The sequence below is a fragment of the Nuphar pumila genome, chromosome 17 (genome assembly GCF_984573655.1).
Source record: "Nuphar pumila chromosome 17, dmNupPumi1.hap1.1, whole genome shotgun sequence".
Taxonomy (NCBI): Eukaryota; Viridiplantae; Streptophyta; class Magnoliopsida; order Nymphaeales; family Nymphaeaceae; genus Nuphar; species Nuphar pumila.
Window position 1 is genome coordinate 5,592,250 of NC_143265.1, and position 18,955 is coordinate 5,611,204.

Below are 18,955 nucleotides of genomic sequence, written 5' to 3' on the forward strand. Positions count from 1 at the left end.
ATGGGCTAGTTCCTACTTGAAAAGATTCTAGGTGCCACCTTCTGCATTGCATACTGGGGTTGATTTTATTTTATTTTTGGATGATTTTTTTTGTTTTATTTTTTTTTACGTGGAATATGTTATGATTATTTTGATGATGAAACCATTTGTGAATTTCTTTCAGTTATCTGCTTACTGTTTGTGTCTACTTGTGACACAAAGGGCATACGAATTTCTTTATTTAAGTTTCAGCATACTTGAGTTCAAATCTCAATAGTCATAAACACGGATTTTAGAAAGTGTCTTTTCCGGTCCCAAGCCCGGATAAAGGAGGAGGGTTGCGGTAGGCCTGTGACAGCCAGCATAAAAACTTTGTCATATCCTATGAAAATGAACCAATATGAGAATTTCGTTGGGGTGTTCCCTACTGAGCGACGCGCTGTATTCTCTAGGCCCGGAGGCAGTGATAAATGTGCAAGGGTTGCTAGGTCGTCGCCCAGAAGCGACGCGTCACACCGGCGCCCGGGTGCGGTGTCAAATAGGCAAGGGTTCCCTCACTTTGTTGGACGGGTGGGAGTAAAGAAGTTAGTCCAAGACCATAAAATTAGGTTAGCCACTTGGAACATAGGGTCTTTAACTGGTAAGTTGGTAGAGTTAGTAGATGTTATGTGTAGGAGAAAGATTGATATTTTATGTCTTCAAGAGACCAAATGGGTAGGTGAGAAAGCTAAAGTGATAGAACCTTGGAGATATAAGATTTGGTATACAGGAATAAATAGGAATAGGAATGGAGTAGGGATTGTTATGAGTCGTCAGTTTATAGATAATGTAGTTGAGGTCCGTAGGAAGGGTGATAGAATTTTACTTATTAAATTAGTATTAGGTACGGATATTATTAATATTATTAGTGTTTATGCACCTCAAGTAGGTTTAGATGATTCCATTAAGCATCAATTTTGGGAAGATTTAGATGGAGTAGTACAAGAGACATCTTATGGAGAAAAGCTTTTCATCGGCGGTGACCTTAATGGACATGTAGGCATTAGTAGGGATGGATTTGAGAATATCCATGGAGGCTATGGTATAGGAGAAAGAAATGAAAGTGGAGAAAGGATTTTAGATTTTTGTTTGTCCTATGATATGATCTTAGCAAACACTTGGTTTAGGAAGAGGGAGTCTCACCTAGTAACATTTAAAAGTGGGGTTAATACGAGTCAGATAGATTTTTTCCTACTTAGAAAGAGAGATAGGGGTTGTTGCATCGATTGTAAGGTTATACCAGGAGAAAGTGTAGCTACACAACATAGAGTCTTAATTTTAGATCTTAGAATTAGACAATGCCGCAAAAGGGATAGACATAGGATAGATCCTAGAATTAAGTGGTGGGCACTGAAAGGAGCTAAACAAGGAATGTTTGTAGAGCAGGTAGTTAAGGAAGTTGATTGGTGTCTCGAGGAGGATTCAGAATCAATGTGGAATAAGATAGCGGGTGGTATGAGAAAAGTAGCTAAAGAGGTATTGGGTGAGTCTAAAGGCGGTGCACCACTAGGTAAGAATACATCATGGTGGAACGAGGATGTCAAATTAGCTATTAAGGTTAAAAGAGAGTGTTATAGAAATCTAAGTAAGAGTCGTGATAATGAGAATTTGGAGAAGTATATGATAGCAAAGAAGGAAGCTAAAAAAGTTGTTAGAAACGCGAGGGCTAAGGTATATAAGGAGGTTTATGACAAGTTGGATACCAAAGAAGGTGAGAAGGATATTTATAGGCTTGCAAAGATGAGAGATAGGAAATCGAAGGATTTGGGTATGGTTAAATGTATCAAAGATGAAACGCAAAGGGTTTTAGTCAAAGATGAGGAGATTAAGGAGAGATGGAAAGATTATTTTGATAAGCTATTTAATGATAGTCATGCTCAAGATCTTGGAGACTTCTCCATTCCTTTTCCTGAGATAAATCGTGACTTCATGCGCAAGATTCAAAAGAAAGAAATTGCAGAGGCTTTGAAGAAAATGAAATCAAGAAGGGCAGTTGGCCCAGATGGTATACCTATCGAGGCTTGGAAATGCTTGGGAGAGAAAGGTTTAGAATGGTTGACAAATCTTTTTAACTTGATTTGGCGAACAAATAAGATGCCTAATGAGTGGAGGAAGAGTACTTTGGTGCCTTTATATAAGAATAAGGGTGATATACAAGATTGCACAAACTATCGTGGTATAAAACTCATGAGTCATACTATGAAACTTTGGGAGAGGGTGATTGAGTCTAGGTTGAGGAAGGTTGTCATGATATCGGAGAATCAATTTGGTTTTATGCCTGGAAGATCAACTATGGAAGCTATACATCTTCTTAGACAACTTATTGAAATATATAGAGAGAGGAACAAAGATTTGCATATGGTTTTTATTGATTTAGAGAAGGCATACGATAGAGTACCTAGGGACGTTCTCTGGTGGACAATGATGAAGAAAGGTGTTTCTCTCAAGTACATTAGTATAATTAAAGATATGTATGAAGGAGTAGTAACCAATGTCCGCACTTGTGGAGGGGTGACAACCAATTTTCCGATAACGGTTGGGTTACATCAAGGATCTGCTTTAAGCCCTTTCCTATTTGCGATAGTGATGGATGAGCTTACGAGATCAATTCAAGAAAATGTACCGTGGTGTATGTTGTTTGCTGATGATATTGTTTTGATTGATGAGTCTAGAGCTGGGGTTAATGCTAAGTTAGAATTATGGAGACAGACATTGGAAGCTAGAGGTTTTAAGTTGAGTAAGAGTAAGACTGAATATATGGAATGTCGGTTTAGTAAGCAACGAAGTAGTGATGGGAGTGTAGTGAAGCTTGGTGAGCAAGATATACCGGTGAATGATTATTTCAAATATTTGGGATCCATCATTCAAAAGTATGGAGAAATTGATGGAGATGTAAATCATAGGATAAAGGTTGGGTGGATGAAATGGAAAAGTGCTACTGGAGTGTTGTGCGATCGTAGAATGCCATTGCGGTTGAAGGGAAAGTTTTATAGGACGACTATTAGACCCGCTTTACTATATGGTACGGAATGTTGGGCTGCCAAGAGACATCATATTCAAAAAATGAGTGTAGCTGAGATGCGGATGCTTAGATGGATGTGTGGAAATACAATAAAAGATAAGATTCGGAACGAAGAGATACGTAAGAAGGTAGGTGTTGCACCCATTGAAAATAAGATGCGAGAGAATCGTTTACGGTGGTTTGGACATATTCGGCGAAGGCCTAATGATGCTCCAGTTAGAAGGTTGGAGAAATGGGAAAATATATTAGTTAAAAGAGGTCGGGGTAGGCCTAGGAAGACTTGGATGGAGATGATAGGAAAGGATATGAATGCTTTGAACCTCACCGAGGACATGGCGTTGGATAGAAATGATTGGAGGAAAAGGATTCATGTGGAAGACCCAAAATGAATTTCTTTTTTGGTTCATATCGTTGACCCCAATTGTTTTGGGATGAAGGCGTAGTTGTTGTTGTTGTTGTAAGTTTCAGCATACATACGAGAGAGAGAGAGAGAGAGAGAGATTTCACTGGAAATGTTAAATATTTGGCGCTGAAACAAAAAAAAAAGATCAGCTAATTAGTTAGCGTTATTCATGGATTATGCATAATCCTGTCGATGATGGTGATAACCGGTTGGGATGGAAAATCGTTGAAGCATAATGTGATAACGTGTCTGGTTGCCATTGGATTATTATGATGATTTGAGGCAGCGGAGATGGTGAACAATAATGAAGATGATGGTTTGTCATTTCACAGGAAGCTCATACAAGTAGCTGCCTCACCTGTAGCACCCTGATCAGTAGGAAGCTTTCAATTACATGATAGAAATTGCACAATGACAATTACCATCAATAACTCCAACAAAAGCTTTATCCTGCCTTGGTATAAAGCTTTCCACCATGACCAATATGGTGATTATGCCTTGCAAATCTCCTGCTCATGGTGAAAAAAATAATAATCACAATGCATGACTAAAAGTTCAAAGGAATCAGACTTTTTTTTTCTTTCTTTTTATTCTCTACACTGGGGTTAGGACCCCTACTGGATCTCTTAAGCTCCGTGTGGCAGAGGGGTTCAAGCCTGGGCCTTTAACTTGGCATAGGACCCCGCTTACCACTGAAAAGAAACAAGGTTCTCCAAAATAGATTCACCAAGGTGGACACTCAAAGAGTTCCACCAAAGTACCAAAAGAACACTCACAAGCCACCAAATGGGCTCACACACAAGCACCCACTAAATAGACAAACAAAAAGAATAAAAAATAATATTGTATTGATCAAGACCACGCAAGAAGCATACATTGAAGAGGAGCTTTGCCCCATATTTATACACAACCCAATGATAACTCCCTATGTTGACTAGTTCAAAACTAAAAAGCAAAAAAAAAACTAAAAATCTAATTCTAGTTATATATATATATATATATATATATATATATATATATATATATATATATATATATATATATATATATATATATATATATATATATATATATTAACACCTTCAAACTTACGATTGGATAACCGAAAGTTTGTCCAAAAGAAAGTGAAATCTAAGAGCAGTGAGAGGTTTGGTGAAGAAATCTGTTAGTTGATATTATAAACGTAGGAAAGATCAATAGTGTCGTAGAGAAATTTCTCTCGAACATAGTGATAGTCCATCTCAATGTATTTGGTTCATTCGTGTAAGGTTTGGTTGCTGGTAATACAGATGAAACTTTTGTTGTCACAGCTCAATCGTAATGCTCCTTTACTGTGAACGCCCATGTCAGTCAACAGTATACATGACTCGGTATTCAGCTTCAGTTGAAGAGAGATAAACTTGTTGATGCTTCTTACAACTCCATGAAATCAATGAATCATCTAAAAACATACAAAAATCAGTGGTTAAGAGTCGATTATTTAGATCACCCCCCAATCAGCATCAATATAAGCAATTAAATCTAAGGAGGAAGAGCATATAAGAAAAGTCTTCAAAAAATAGAAGTTTCGATATATCTAATAATACACAAAATTGCTCGCATATGAACAATGATGGAAGCATGTGAAAACTAACTTGTTGTGTGAACTACGTGCACAAGGTTAGGTCTCGTAATTGAGAGATATCACATAGCCTTGACAAGTCTGTATGGTGTTGGATCTTTAAGTGGTTCCCCATCATCAATCTTCATTTTGACATTTACAACTTCGGGAGTGTCAACCTTTTTATCATCTGAAATACCTGACCTTGCAATAATATCTAAAAAAATTTATATTGAGCCAGTAAATAACCTCTAGAGGAATAAGCAACTCATATACCAAGAAAATACTTTAAAAACCTTAAATCGAACATTTCAAAATGTATTTTAAGAAGTCTTTTAATGCTTTCAACTTCTTGTTTGTCACCTCCTGCGATAATCATATCGTCCACATAAAGAATAATAATAATAATACCTGCATCAAAAATCTTAACAAACAAAGTTTTGTTAGTTAAGCAAGATTGAAATCAAACATCAAGTATAACTTAAATAAACCTGTCATACCAAGCCTTTAAAGCTTGTTTAAGGTCATACAAAGCCTTATCTAAACAAAAAAAAAATCCTTTAGGAATAATTATACAAGGTGGTGCCTCCATATAGACTTCTCCAATCAATTTACTATTGAAAAATACATTCTTAACATCCATATGGTATATAGGTCATTTCTTCAAAGAGGCAAGGGTTACTACGGTTCTAACTATGGTCATCCTAGCAACAGGTATCAAAAATATTGTCCCTACACTCTACAACAAAATAGTTTGGCCGAAAGAAAACATAGGCACATTATAGAAATCACACGAACTTTGCTTATCTCAAATCAAGTACCTAAAGAATTTTGAACCGAAGTCACTTTGATCGCAGTTTATCTTATTAATAGAATGCCATATGTTATTTTAAAAAATATATCATCAATTGAAAAACTTTTCAAACTTACTCATGATTATTCTCGACTGAGGGTTTTGGATGCAAATATTTTGTATTCACTGATAAAAATGATAAACTTTCTCCTTGTACTATTCCTTTGCTTTTTTAGAATATGCAAATAACAAAAAAGACTATAGATGCTTTGATTTTAAAAATAAGAAACTATATGTTTCAAGAAACGTGTATTTCTTAAAAAAAGAATAATTTTTTTAATATGAAAATCCTAAGAACATAACTGAGTATTCTTATTCGTTGGATCTAATTCCAAAGATTGGCAATTGTGATGAAGATCGGGATATCAGAAATGATATGGTGAGTGAAGAAGAATCTCATGACAATGAGATAAGTGAAGAACAATCTCAAAATTCCACGCATATTAGTTCTGAACATCCATGTGCCCTTGAAAAATATACTAATGAAAGCTACGTAAAAATACAAACTAGAAGGTCATCGAGAGTATCAAAACTCCCTGAAAAATTTGTGTCCTATGAGTCTGTTTCACCTAAGTATCAAACGTATATTGCATTGATACAGTCTTATATAGAACTCTCAAACTATGCTGAAGCAAAGAAATATTTTAAATGGGTAGAAGTCATGAAGGTAGAATTAGATACTTTAAAAAAGGCGAACACTTGTACTGTGTCCAAGATATTCTCCTAGGAAAGAAACTCATAGGTTGTTGATAGGTCTATAAGATGAAAACTAAGAGTGATGAAACCCTTGAAAGATACAAAGCTAGGTTAGTTGTCAAGTGATACTCCCAGGAGTATGGAATAAATGTGTAACACCATTTGATTTCAGGTAATCTTTAAAATCTTTTGATAAAAATTCTTCTTCTGAATCAATGCGAAAGATAGAGATATCCTTTTGAAATTGATTTTGGACCAATTTGTGAAATATTTGAAAATATAAAAAAAAACTTCAGATTTATGTTTGAGAAATGTGTCTTGTAAAGTAAAGATCACATCATATGCAAACCCACCCTTAGATACAACAGGTGTTGGGCCCCAAACATCTGAATGTATTAACTCAAACAGTCATGTAGGGACAAAGTACTTTCCTGAAATGACAATTTTTGCATCTTCTCAATAATACAATCTTCATATGTAAAATTTTCACGATTACAAAAAATTTTCAAATTTGAAAAGTGTTGGATTTTGAATACATTAGGATGACCAAGTCTTTTATGTTATAAATCTAAATCCAGTTTGTGAACATTACAACAAAAAGTATATTTGGGTATTTTCAAAAAATCCAAGTAGTATAAACTTTTCACCCTTAGATACAATAGGTGTTGGGCTCCAAACATCCGAATGTATTATTAACTCAAGCGATCATGTAGAGACAAAAGTTCTTTCTTAAAATGACAATCTTTTCCTCTTCCCAAGAATACAATTTCACATGTAAAATTTTCAAGATAACAATTTTTTTTAAATTTGAAAAGTGTTGGATTTTGGATACATTAGGATGGTCAAGTCTTTTATACTATAAATCTAAATCCAGTTTCTAAACATTATAACAAAAGGCATTTTGGGGTATTTTCAAAAAATTCATGTACTATAAACTGTGAAATTGTCTATGAAGAGACAATACGCATACAAGCATAAATACTTTATAAAAGAAGTGCACGAAAAGCACTCTTACAACACTTGAACAAAATACGCAAAAAGCGTAAAAATAATAAACATGCAATAATGCATGTATTTCATAAAAGAAGCAAATGTTTGAGACTCTCAAGCTTAAAAATAACAAAGGGGAAACACCCCTATTTATACAAGAAGATGGAGGTGCAAAGGGGGGCTCCCAAAGGAGTCGTTGGGGAGCCCCCAACGACTCTATTGGGGGACCTCCAATGTACCTTTTATGAAAAGAATAAAAACAAAAATAAAGAAAAAAGAAATACAAAAAATAAAGATGAAAAATTACAGCATATTCCAAAATGGAATATGCGCAAAATAGGAAATTACAAGAATACCCTTTTCAGGTAAAAAGAAATAAAAAAATGTATATATATATTTATACTTACAACACAGATTTTGGAGATACATTTTAACACCCCCCCTTAAACTTACGGTGCGATAACCGCAAGTTTGTCAAGAAGGAAATGAAATCTGGGCGAACAAAGTGCTTTTGTGAAGAAGTCTGCAAGTTGATACTCAGACGTCATGTATGGTAGATCAATGACCTTCTTCAAGTATTCTTCTCTGACATAATGACAGTCCATTTCTATATGCTTTGTTCGCTCGTGAAAGGTGTGATTCTTGGCAATATAAATTACACTTTTATTGTCACAGCACAACTTTGTTGGTTCTCTGATAAATATTCCCATATCTTCCAAAAGGCGTCGGATCCATACAATTTCCATGGTGGTGGATGCCATGGCTCTATATTCGGCTTCAGTGGATGACAGAAAGACCTTCTGTTGCTTTTTACATCGCCATGAAATCAAAGACTCACCTAAGAAAACACAAAAACCAGTGGTGGAGTGACGGTTACTAGGGTCACCTCCCCAATCTGAGTCAGTATAAGCAAGTAATTTTAAATCAGAAGAAGAAGATAGAAATACTCCCTTATTTACTGTGCCCTTCAAGTATCTGATGATGCGAAGAACAACACTCATATGAACGGTTGTGGGAACATGCTGAAACTGACTGACGATGTGTATAGCATGTGATAAATCAGGTCGAGTAATGCTAAGATACATTAAAGAACCTACCAACTGCCTGTAAGGAGTAGGATGGGTTAAAGGAACACCATCGTCAATCTTCATTTTTGCTCCTACAACTTTAGGAGTTTCGCATACTTTGTCATCAGAAATCCCTGATCTGTCAATAATCTCACAAGAAAGTTTAGACTGGGATAGAAAATAACCACGTTGCGAATAGGCAACCTCAATTCCAAGAAAATATGTCAGAAAACCCAAGTCTAACATCTCAATTTTTGAAGTCAAGACGGACTTAATACCCTTGACTCCTTGAACATCATCACCTGTAATTAACATATCATCAACATAGAGTAATAATATCACAATCCCTGCATTAGATTTTCTAGTAAATAGAGCAGTATCAGTATAACATGAGGAGAAACCATTTTTCAGCATTACACTGGTAAATCTGTCATACCAGGCTTTGGGAGCCTGTTTCAAACCATAGAGGGCCTTTCGAAGATGAATAACATTATCTTTAGGAATCTTCATGCCTGGTGGAGCATCCATATACACTTCTTCGTTAAGATCACCATTTAAAAAAGCATTTTTCACATCCATTTGAAAAATGTTCCAATTTTTAATAGATGCAATAGTAATAAGAAATCTAACTGTAACCATTCGGGCTACAGGTGCAAAAGTTTCTTCATAATCAATTTCATACTCTTGCCCATACCTTTTTGCAACTAAGCGAGCTTTATACCTTTCCAGGGATCCGTCGCTCTTAGTTTTAACCTTAAAAACCCATCGACAACCTATAGTTTTCTTTCCTATGGGTAGAGTTTGGAAATCCCAAGTTTCAACCTTTTTAAGAGCATTAAGTTCATTTTGCATGGCTTCTTGCCATTCTATACATTTTTTAGCTTCTTCAAAATTCCTTGGCTCAAAATAAGAGTGAATGGCACTAAGACAAGCCCTATACCGGGGTGAAAAGGAATCAAAAGAGACAAAACGAGTTGGAAGTCTCATATTCCTCTCAGATCTTCGGTGATCAAGAGTAGGAACAAGCTCACTATATTGGTCAATGGCACTTCTAAAGGTGTCTTGGTTTTTACGTGAGTAGGTTATTGGATCACTTGAAATCCTGTTTTCTTGTTCATTGAGTGGGTTATGTTCTTCAATATCACCATCATTTTCCTCATCATGGTTTGATGATACAACATCATCACTAGATGTATCATCATTATTAGTCAATAAGTCAAAAAGGAAGGAGTAATCAAATTTTTCTTGTTGAGAAACATTTTTTTCAAATCCACTTTCATTTTCTAAAAACATTACATTCCTAGAAACATATAACTTATCATCTCGAAGATCATAGCAACGAAACCCTTTTTGAGTTTCAGAATACCCAAGAAAGGCGCAGGGGATAGCTTTGGGAGAGAGCTTGTCATTTTTATCCGTAAGTATAAAACACTTACACCCAAAAACTCGTAACCTATTATAATCAGGTTCAAGCTTATATAAGACCTCAAAAGGGGATATTTTCCCTAATATCCTAGATGGTAAGCGATTTATCAGATAAACAGAAGCAAGAGCTGCTTCAGCCCAAAAAATTTTAGGAATGTTTTGGGAAATAAGAAGGGTCCTAGTGGTCTCAATGATGTGCCTATGTTTTCTTTTGGCCAATCCATTCTGTTGAGGGGTTTTAGGATAGGACCTTTAGTGAATAATTCTGTGATCCTCAAGATATATTTTAAATTGGTTGGAGATATATTCTCCTCCAGAATCACTTCTAAAAATCTTTATATTATTGTTGAATTGATTCTTGATCATTGAATGGAAGGTTTTAAAACACGTAAAAACTTCATGTTTGAACTTAAGAAAATAGATCCACGAATATCTGGAGAAATCATCCACAAAAATAACATAATAAGAAAAGCCTCCTTTTGAAACAACAGTTGCGGGTCCCCAAACATCGGAATGAACAATTTCGAAGGTTTTAGATGAGAACATAGTTCTTTGCTCAAAAGGTAAACTTTGCATTTTTTCGATAATACAATCATTACAAGAAAATGAACTTTTACATATATCCTTCGCAAAATGTAAATAAGATAACTTGGTGATATTAGGATGACCAAGTCTTTTGTGCCACATATTTATATCTTTGTTTCGGACAACATTACAAAAAGATTTTGGAACTTGAAGAGATTTCATATAGTATAAGTCTCCTTTTCTAAAGCCTTCCCCAATCAATTTCCCGGACCGGCGATCCTGTATTAAATATTTATCACATGAAAATTTAATATCGCAACCATGGTCCGAGAGTTGAGAAACATGTTAAAATATATATATATATACTTATATATATACATCCGTATATATATAAGTATATGTATACATATATGTATATATATACATATTCTATTCTATTGAAATACCCGATAGGGGTATTCTTGTAATTCTGTCAATGTACCTTTTTATTTTTATTTTTTATCTTTTTCCTTTTTCACTTTTTCCTTTTTTGTTTTTTTATTTTCTTTCTTTAGGATGACCTGACCGTTGGGGCCCCAACGACTACAAGAGTGGGGCCCCTTGTAGTCTTTTCTTTAGTGCTTCCCTCCTCTATAAATAGAGGAGGTGTTCTCCTTCTCATGTATGGGTTTTATACCCCTCTCTTACTTTCTTCATTAATGTTCATATTGACTTTAATTCATTTCCATATTTGAGAGTTTTTGTGTGTGCACATTCGGTGTTTGTGTTCTTGGCTCTAGTGGTCACTCTTAAAGAGTGACATTTGCTCTATTGGTGCTTCCGCCTCTTTTCGTTACATGGTATCAGAGCAAGGTTGGTGATTGGCCTTTTCTTTGGAACGCGTGACTCATTTATTTGAAGAAAGGAAGGACTTGTTGGTGTCGATGGAACGTGACTCTAAAGTGGAGCTTTCTTTTAAGCTAAATGGGTCCAACTATCTCATGTGGGCCTCCGCGATGAAAAATCATCTTAGAGGTAAGAAACTTTGGGGTTTTGTTATGGGAACTACTCCCGAACCCTCTTTTGTTCTCACCAAGATCGAAAATGAAGTTGAAAAGGCTTTAGATGGCGATGAGCGCATCAAAGCTATTAATGATCATCAATCCAAAATTGAGGATTGGGAAAGTAACCATGCCAAAATCTTGGCATGGTTTATGAACAATGTTGACCTTAAAAATTGTGCTAATATAGCCAAATTTAGAAGGGCCAATGAGGCTTGGTTTTTTCTTAAGGGTATGTATACCCAAAAGGATCTTGCTCGACAATTTTTTTGTCAAGAAAAAATCCGTTCCACCAAACAAATGGACATGAGTGTCCGGGACTATTTTAGCTCTTTAACTCCCCTTTGGGATGAACTTGCTCTTCTTGAGCCTAAGTGGGTGGCTCCAGAAGATATTGAATTACGAAGGGAACAAATTGAGAAAGAACATTTCTTTCAATTTCTTCATGGTCTTCGCCCGGAGTTTGAACAAGTAAGGGCATCTCTTCTCCATAGAAGCAAAGCCTTACCTATTGAAGATGCCATCGCCGAGATATGTCAAGAAGAAACTCGACTTGGCTTAAGCATCAAGAGTGATGAAGTTTTGGTCGTTACTAGGCCCGGATCAAATGTTAAAGCATATAGACCTCCCCATTTTAACAAAAATAATAATGGGCCTAGAAGGGGAATAATATGCCATTATTGTAATGAACCGGGTCACATTAGACCGGCTTGTCCAAAACTCAAAGGAAAGGTTGCCGCGGTTGGGGAAACTTCTCCGAAGAAGGAAGAAAGTACCAAAGAAGGAGATATCAAAGAAACTCTAAATCACATCTCCGAAGTTCTTCAACATCTTCTCAAGACTTCTCCTTCAACATCCGGGGCCGCCATTGCCTACTCTTCATCACCTCCAGGTATGTAGATACTAGACTCCGGTGCTTCTTTTCATATGACATCTCATAAAAATTCTCTTTCAAATATTTTTTCCGAACCTATATCTTCTTGTGTGTAAACGGCCGATGGTACATCACTAAGCATTGAAAGTATTGGATCACTTGATTTTAAAAAAAAATTTGTTCCTAAAGTAAGAGTCGTTCCTAAAATAAATTTAAATCTTTTTTCCGTATCTCAAATCACCGATCATGGATGCCAAGTCTCTTTCTCACCTAAGAATTGCACCGTGCAGGATCTCCAGTCAGGGAAGCTGATTGGGCAAGGCCATAGAAGGGGTGACCTCTACTTTATGAATTTTTTGACTCTTCCATCTAAGTCATTGTGCAATCTTGTAAAAGACAAAAGTATTGGAATATGGCATGAGAGACTTGGCCATCCAAATTTTGTAAAAATGTCTCTTTTTCCGTTTTTGAACAATACTTGTAAAGACAATCACATGACTTGTAAAGATTGCATTTTTGGGAAATCTAAAGCTATTCCATTTCCACAAAGAAGTTACTTTACTACTCGGCCATTTGAACTTATTCATTCCGATGTGTGGGGACCTTCCCCTGTTTTGTCTAAAGGAGGTTTTTTGTATTATGTGGTATTTATTGATGATTTTACTCAATTCACGTGGATTTACTTCCTAAGTCGCAAATTCGAAGTTTTCTCATTCTTTAAAGAATTTCATGCCATGGTCAAAAACCAATTTTTGGGAAATCTATCTATTCTTAGATCCGACTCGGGAGGCGAATATATGTCCAATGATTTTCAAAACTATTTGAAAGAAAATGGAATTTTCCACCAACGTTCTTGCCCCAACACTCCGCAACAAAATGGACTTGCGGAAAGAAAGCATAGGCACATAATAGAGACCACAAGAATGTTGTTAATCTCAAGACACATTCCAAAATCTTTTTGGGCCGAAGCGGTTCTAACCTCTACATATCTTATCAATAGAACCCCTTCGTCCTCCTTGAAAAATCTTTCTCCATTTGAAAAACTTTACAATATGTCTCCCGATTATAAAAGACTAAGAATTTTTGGATGTAAATGTTTTGTTTTAACTCACAAGAATGATAAACTTTCCCCTATGGCTATTGAATGTATTTTTTTAGGATATGGCGAAAAACAAAAAGGGTATCGATGTTTTGACATACTTAAAAACAAGCTTTATATCTCTAAAGATGTCACATTCCTTGAAGAGGAAAGTGGTTTTTCGCACCAACCAAATGAAAATATTGATTATTCATTCTTATTTGACTTATTGCCTAAAGAAAACATCATAGATGATCATATTGATCTTAATGAATCCCTTAGTGAAGATCTTGTTGAACATCCAAGCGATGATCAAAACTTAGAAGAAAATGTTTCAAGACAAATTCAAGTCTACTCTAGAAGGAATGAAAGGAATCCTCCTTGTGCCCTTGAAAAATTTTCCCAAAATGAGTCCATCGAAGAGACTTCTCAAAGAAGATCAAATCGGATTCCCAAAATACCAAATAGATTTGTTTCTTATGATTCTTTTTCGCCTAACTTTCGGGCATGCCTACTTGCTCTTCACTCTTTTCATGAACCATCTCATTACAATGATGCTAAGCAATATGCTCATTGGAATGAAGCTATGCAACTTGAACTTAATGCTCTCAAAAAGGCACAAACTTGGGAAATCATTGATCCTCCCAATGGCAAGAAACCCATTGGATGTAGATGGGTGTTTAAAGTAAAAATTAAGAGTGATGGTTCATTGGAAAGATATAAGGCTAGGTTGGTAGCCAAGGGATATGCCCAAGAGTATGGGGTAGATTATGATGAAACCTTTGCCCCCGTTGCTCGAATGACTAATGTTCGAGCCCTTATCGCTATAGCCGCAGTTAAAAAATGGCCAATTTTTCAACTTGATGTCAAAAATGCCTTTTTGAATGGTAATTTAAATGAATAAGTGTATATGGAACCTCCTCCAGGTATGGATTTAAATGGAAAAATTTTGATAAAAAAGGCTTTATATGGTCTTAAGCAAGCACCTAAAGCTTGGTATGATAGGTTTAATAACGTATTAATAAATTTAGGATTTTCTTCTTGTTATACTGACACTGCTCTTTTTGTTAAAAGGACAGGTGACTCCATTATTATGCTTTTGCTGTATGTTGATGATATGATCATTACTGGGAATGACAGAAAGGGAGTAAATGATGTAAAGTCCATGTTAAAAGAAACTTTTGATATGTCTGACCTTGGTTATTTGAGATATTTTTTAGGGATTGAAGTGGCTTATTCCCCGTGAGGATACATCCTATCTCAGATGAAATTAGCTGCAGAAATTTGTGCCAAATCAGGAATATCTGATGAAAAGAAAGTCGAGACTCCCAAAGTCATTAATGCAAAACTGAGACTGGAAGATGGTGTTCTTCTTGAGGATCCAACCCCCTACCGTCAATTAATCGGATCTCTCACCTATCTATCCATCACACGTCCAGACATAGCTCATGCGGTTCATGCAGTAAGCCAGTTTCAGCATGCACCTACTTCGGTTCATATGGCAGCCGTATTGAGAATTGTCAGATATATCAAAAATACTATATCAAAGGGACTCTTCTTATCTTCTTCCTCATCTCTTGACTTAACTTCTTTTACTGATGCTGACTGGGGAGGAAATCCCAATGATCGTATCTCAATAACGGGTCTTTGTATTTTTTTAGGTGAATCTCTCATTTCGTGGAGATGCAAGAAGCAGCAGAAGGTTTCACTGTCATCCACTGAAGCTGAATATCGGGCCATGGCAATGACAACTATGGAAATCGTATGGCTCAGAAGTCTCCTTGCTGACATGGGTGTCCCCATTTCCACTCCCACCAAGCTCTGCTGTGACAACAAAAGTGCGATTTACATTGCTAGTAATCACACCTTTCATGAGCGGACCAAGCATATTGAAATGGACTGCCACTATGTTCGAGATGAATACCTCAGAGAGACTATCTCGTTACCATATGTTACTTCAGAGCATCAACTAGCTGACTTCTTCACCAAGACGCTCCCAACTCCACGATTCATGTTTCTCCTTAGCAAACTTTCGGTCTTCTCCCCGTAAAGTTTGAGGGGGAGTGTTAATATATATATATATATATATATATATATATATATATATATATATATATATATATATATATATATATATATATATATATATATATATATACATCCGTATATATATAAGTATATGTATACATATATGTATATATATATATATATACATCCATATATATATAAGTATATGTATACATATATGTATATATATACATATTCTATTCTATTGAAATACCCGATAGGGGTATTCTTGTAATTCTGCCAATGTACCTTTTTATTTTTATTTTTATCTTTTTCCTTTTTCCTTTTTCACTTTTTCCTTTTTTGTTTTTTTATTTTCTTTCTTTAGGATGACCACAAGGGGCCCCACTCTTGTAGTCGTTGGGGCCCCAACGGTCAGATTTCTGACCGTTGAAGCTCCCAACGACTACAAGGGAGCCCCCTTGTAGTCTCTTCTTTAGTGCTTCCCTCCTCTATAAATAGAGGAGGTGTTCTCCTTCTCATGTATGGGTTTTATACCCCTCTCTTCCTTTCTTCATTAATGTTCAACTTATGACTTTAAATCATTTCCATATTTGAGAGTTTTTGTGTGTGCACATTCGGTGTTTGTGTTCTTGGCTCTTGTGGTCACTCTTAAAGAGTGACATTTGCTCTATTGGTGCTTCCGCCTCTTTTCGTTACAAAACAGAAAGAAGGTTTAAGTTTAGTTTAGGTATAAATCTATTTTTTTGAATGAAAAAATCTTGAGTTTCAAAATTACCTATTCCTTTAATTTCAAGAGAGGTTACATCCGCAGTGGAAACAAAGGATGGAGAAACATTTTTTGAGTAATCGGAAAGTGAAAACATGTTTGGGGACATATGAAAAGATGCACCTGAGTCCAAAAGCCAAGAGACTTTACCTGGAATGGAAAAAGTAGACACGGCGGCACCGGATGTAGCTCCCTTGAGAAGAGGTTGAAGGGCTTCCACTATTTGATTTAAAGAGAGTGACCCACTTGATGATGCCTCTTCCTTTTGTGGTACACCGATGTAGCTATGGCGAGAAGCTTCTTTCATTTGGGACATATGGGCTTGATATGCCCCGGTTCTTTACAAAAATGACATAATCTTGCTATAATCCCTCTTTCCTCTTTGTCCACCATCTCCTCCTTGATTTTGTGATTTGAAATGAGGAGGACGATAAGTCTTTACATTATTTCCGGGTCTTGATACGGCATTGACCTCATTGTTTTCTTCATAATTACAAGGAACCGCAAGAACATTTGATCCTTGTTTACATAAACTAATACGAGTCTCCTCACCACTTAATTTGGTGAGGACATCTTCAAGAGAGGGAGGAGTAAATGAGGATAGAAGTGATGACCTTATTTGCTCAAATTCCGGTCTTAACCCATTCAAAAAATTGAAGAACCGATCTTCTTCAAGTTGCTTGTGGCGGAGTTCAATTGCCTCTCCACTCCATTTTGGTTCAAGCATGGAAAGCTCATCCCAAATGGAGGAAAGGTCGGCAAAATATTCCCTAATAGACATTTCACCTTGAGTAGGGGAGATGGCCTTCTTTTGAAGGTAATACTTATGGGATAGATCTCTTGATGTATACATTTTCTCGAGATAATGCCAAGCTTCTGATGCCTTTTTGAACTTGATAATGTTGGCATTAATCTTTGTTTCGACGGATGCGAAGAACAAAGAAAGAATCTTGAAGTTCTTCATTTCCCATTCGTTGTGCTTCTTGGAGTATTCTTCAAGAGCTTTGATCCTTTCCTCTCCCTCAAGAATCTTGATTTCACTTCCGTCCATAATGGTTATTTTGGGTTCCGGTTCTGGAATTGTGCCTTGCACATAACCCCATAATCCTTTTCCTTTTATGTGAGCCTCCATGTTCCCGACCCAAATATGATAGTTGGACTCATTTAACTTGAAGCCAAGAGCAAAGTGAGACTCTTTCTCACCCATCAATGAGTAAAGAAAAGGAGAAAAAGGGCGTACCAACACAATGTTTCAACTTCTAGCTTGCACAAGATCCTTCTAAAAAAATTGAGAAGCAAGATCCACCACTTCAACCTCTAAAGATCCGAATGAACGGTTTTCGAGGCACTCGAAAAAAGGAGAATCCCACGATCTTCAATCACCAATCGAGCTCTAATACCATGTGAAATTGTCTATGAAGAGACAATACGCATACAAGCATAAATACTTTATAAAAGAAGTGCACGAAAAACACTCTTACAACACTTGAACAAAATACGCAAAAAGCGTAAAAATAATAAACATGCAACAATGCATGTATTTCATAAAAGAAGCAAATGCTTGAGACTCTCAAGCTTAAAAATAACAAGGGGGAAAAACCCCTATTTATACAAGAAGATGGAGGTGCAAAGGGGGGCTCCCAAAGGAGTCGTTGGGGATCCCCCAACAACTCTATTGGGGGACCCCCAATGTACCTTTTATGAAAAGAATAAAAACAAAAATAAAGAAAAAAGAAATACAAAAAATAAAGATGAAAATTACAGCATATTCCAAAATGGAATATGCGCAAAATAGGAAATTACAAGAATACCCTTTTCGGGTAAAAAGAAATAAAAAATGTATATAAATATATATTTATATATATGGAGATACGCATACATATAATAATTATATGTATATGTATCTCTATGTATATAAGTATATATATTTATACTTACAACACAGATTTTGGAGATACATTTTAACATAAACCTTCTTCCATATGGCCTTCCCTAATCAGCTTCTCTGACTAGTGATCCCACACTTGACAACCAATAGAAGAGAATGAAATATTATACCCATGGTCAGATAGTTGAGAGATAGACAAAAGATTTAGGTTTAACTTGAGAATATATTTAATTTTTAAAATAAAAAAACCTTTTAAAATATTTTTAAAATTTTTATTCCATTTATCTCAAGGGATGTCCTATCAACAATAAAAACAATTGACATGCTTGAGTTATGACATTCGGATAACATATCACTATTTGGTGTCATATAAAATGAGGCACCTGAGTCAAGAAGCCAACGAGTCTTACCGGGGTCAGAGATGCCAACAAAATAAACCACGACTTCAGTTGATTAAGCTCTTTTGAGAAGATGGTGAAAAACTTTTACAAGTTGAGTCAAGGACATGCTCTCAATGTTTGATTCTTGTGTAGCTTTGAGCTCACTTGACTCTTGTGTAATCGATACTACTTTCCTCTCATAGGGCCTCTTTAATTTAGGACAATATGTCTTGTCATGTCTCGATTTACAACAATAATAACAAATAATTTATTTCTTCTCAAACTCATTGTCTTGTTTT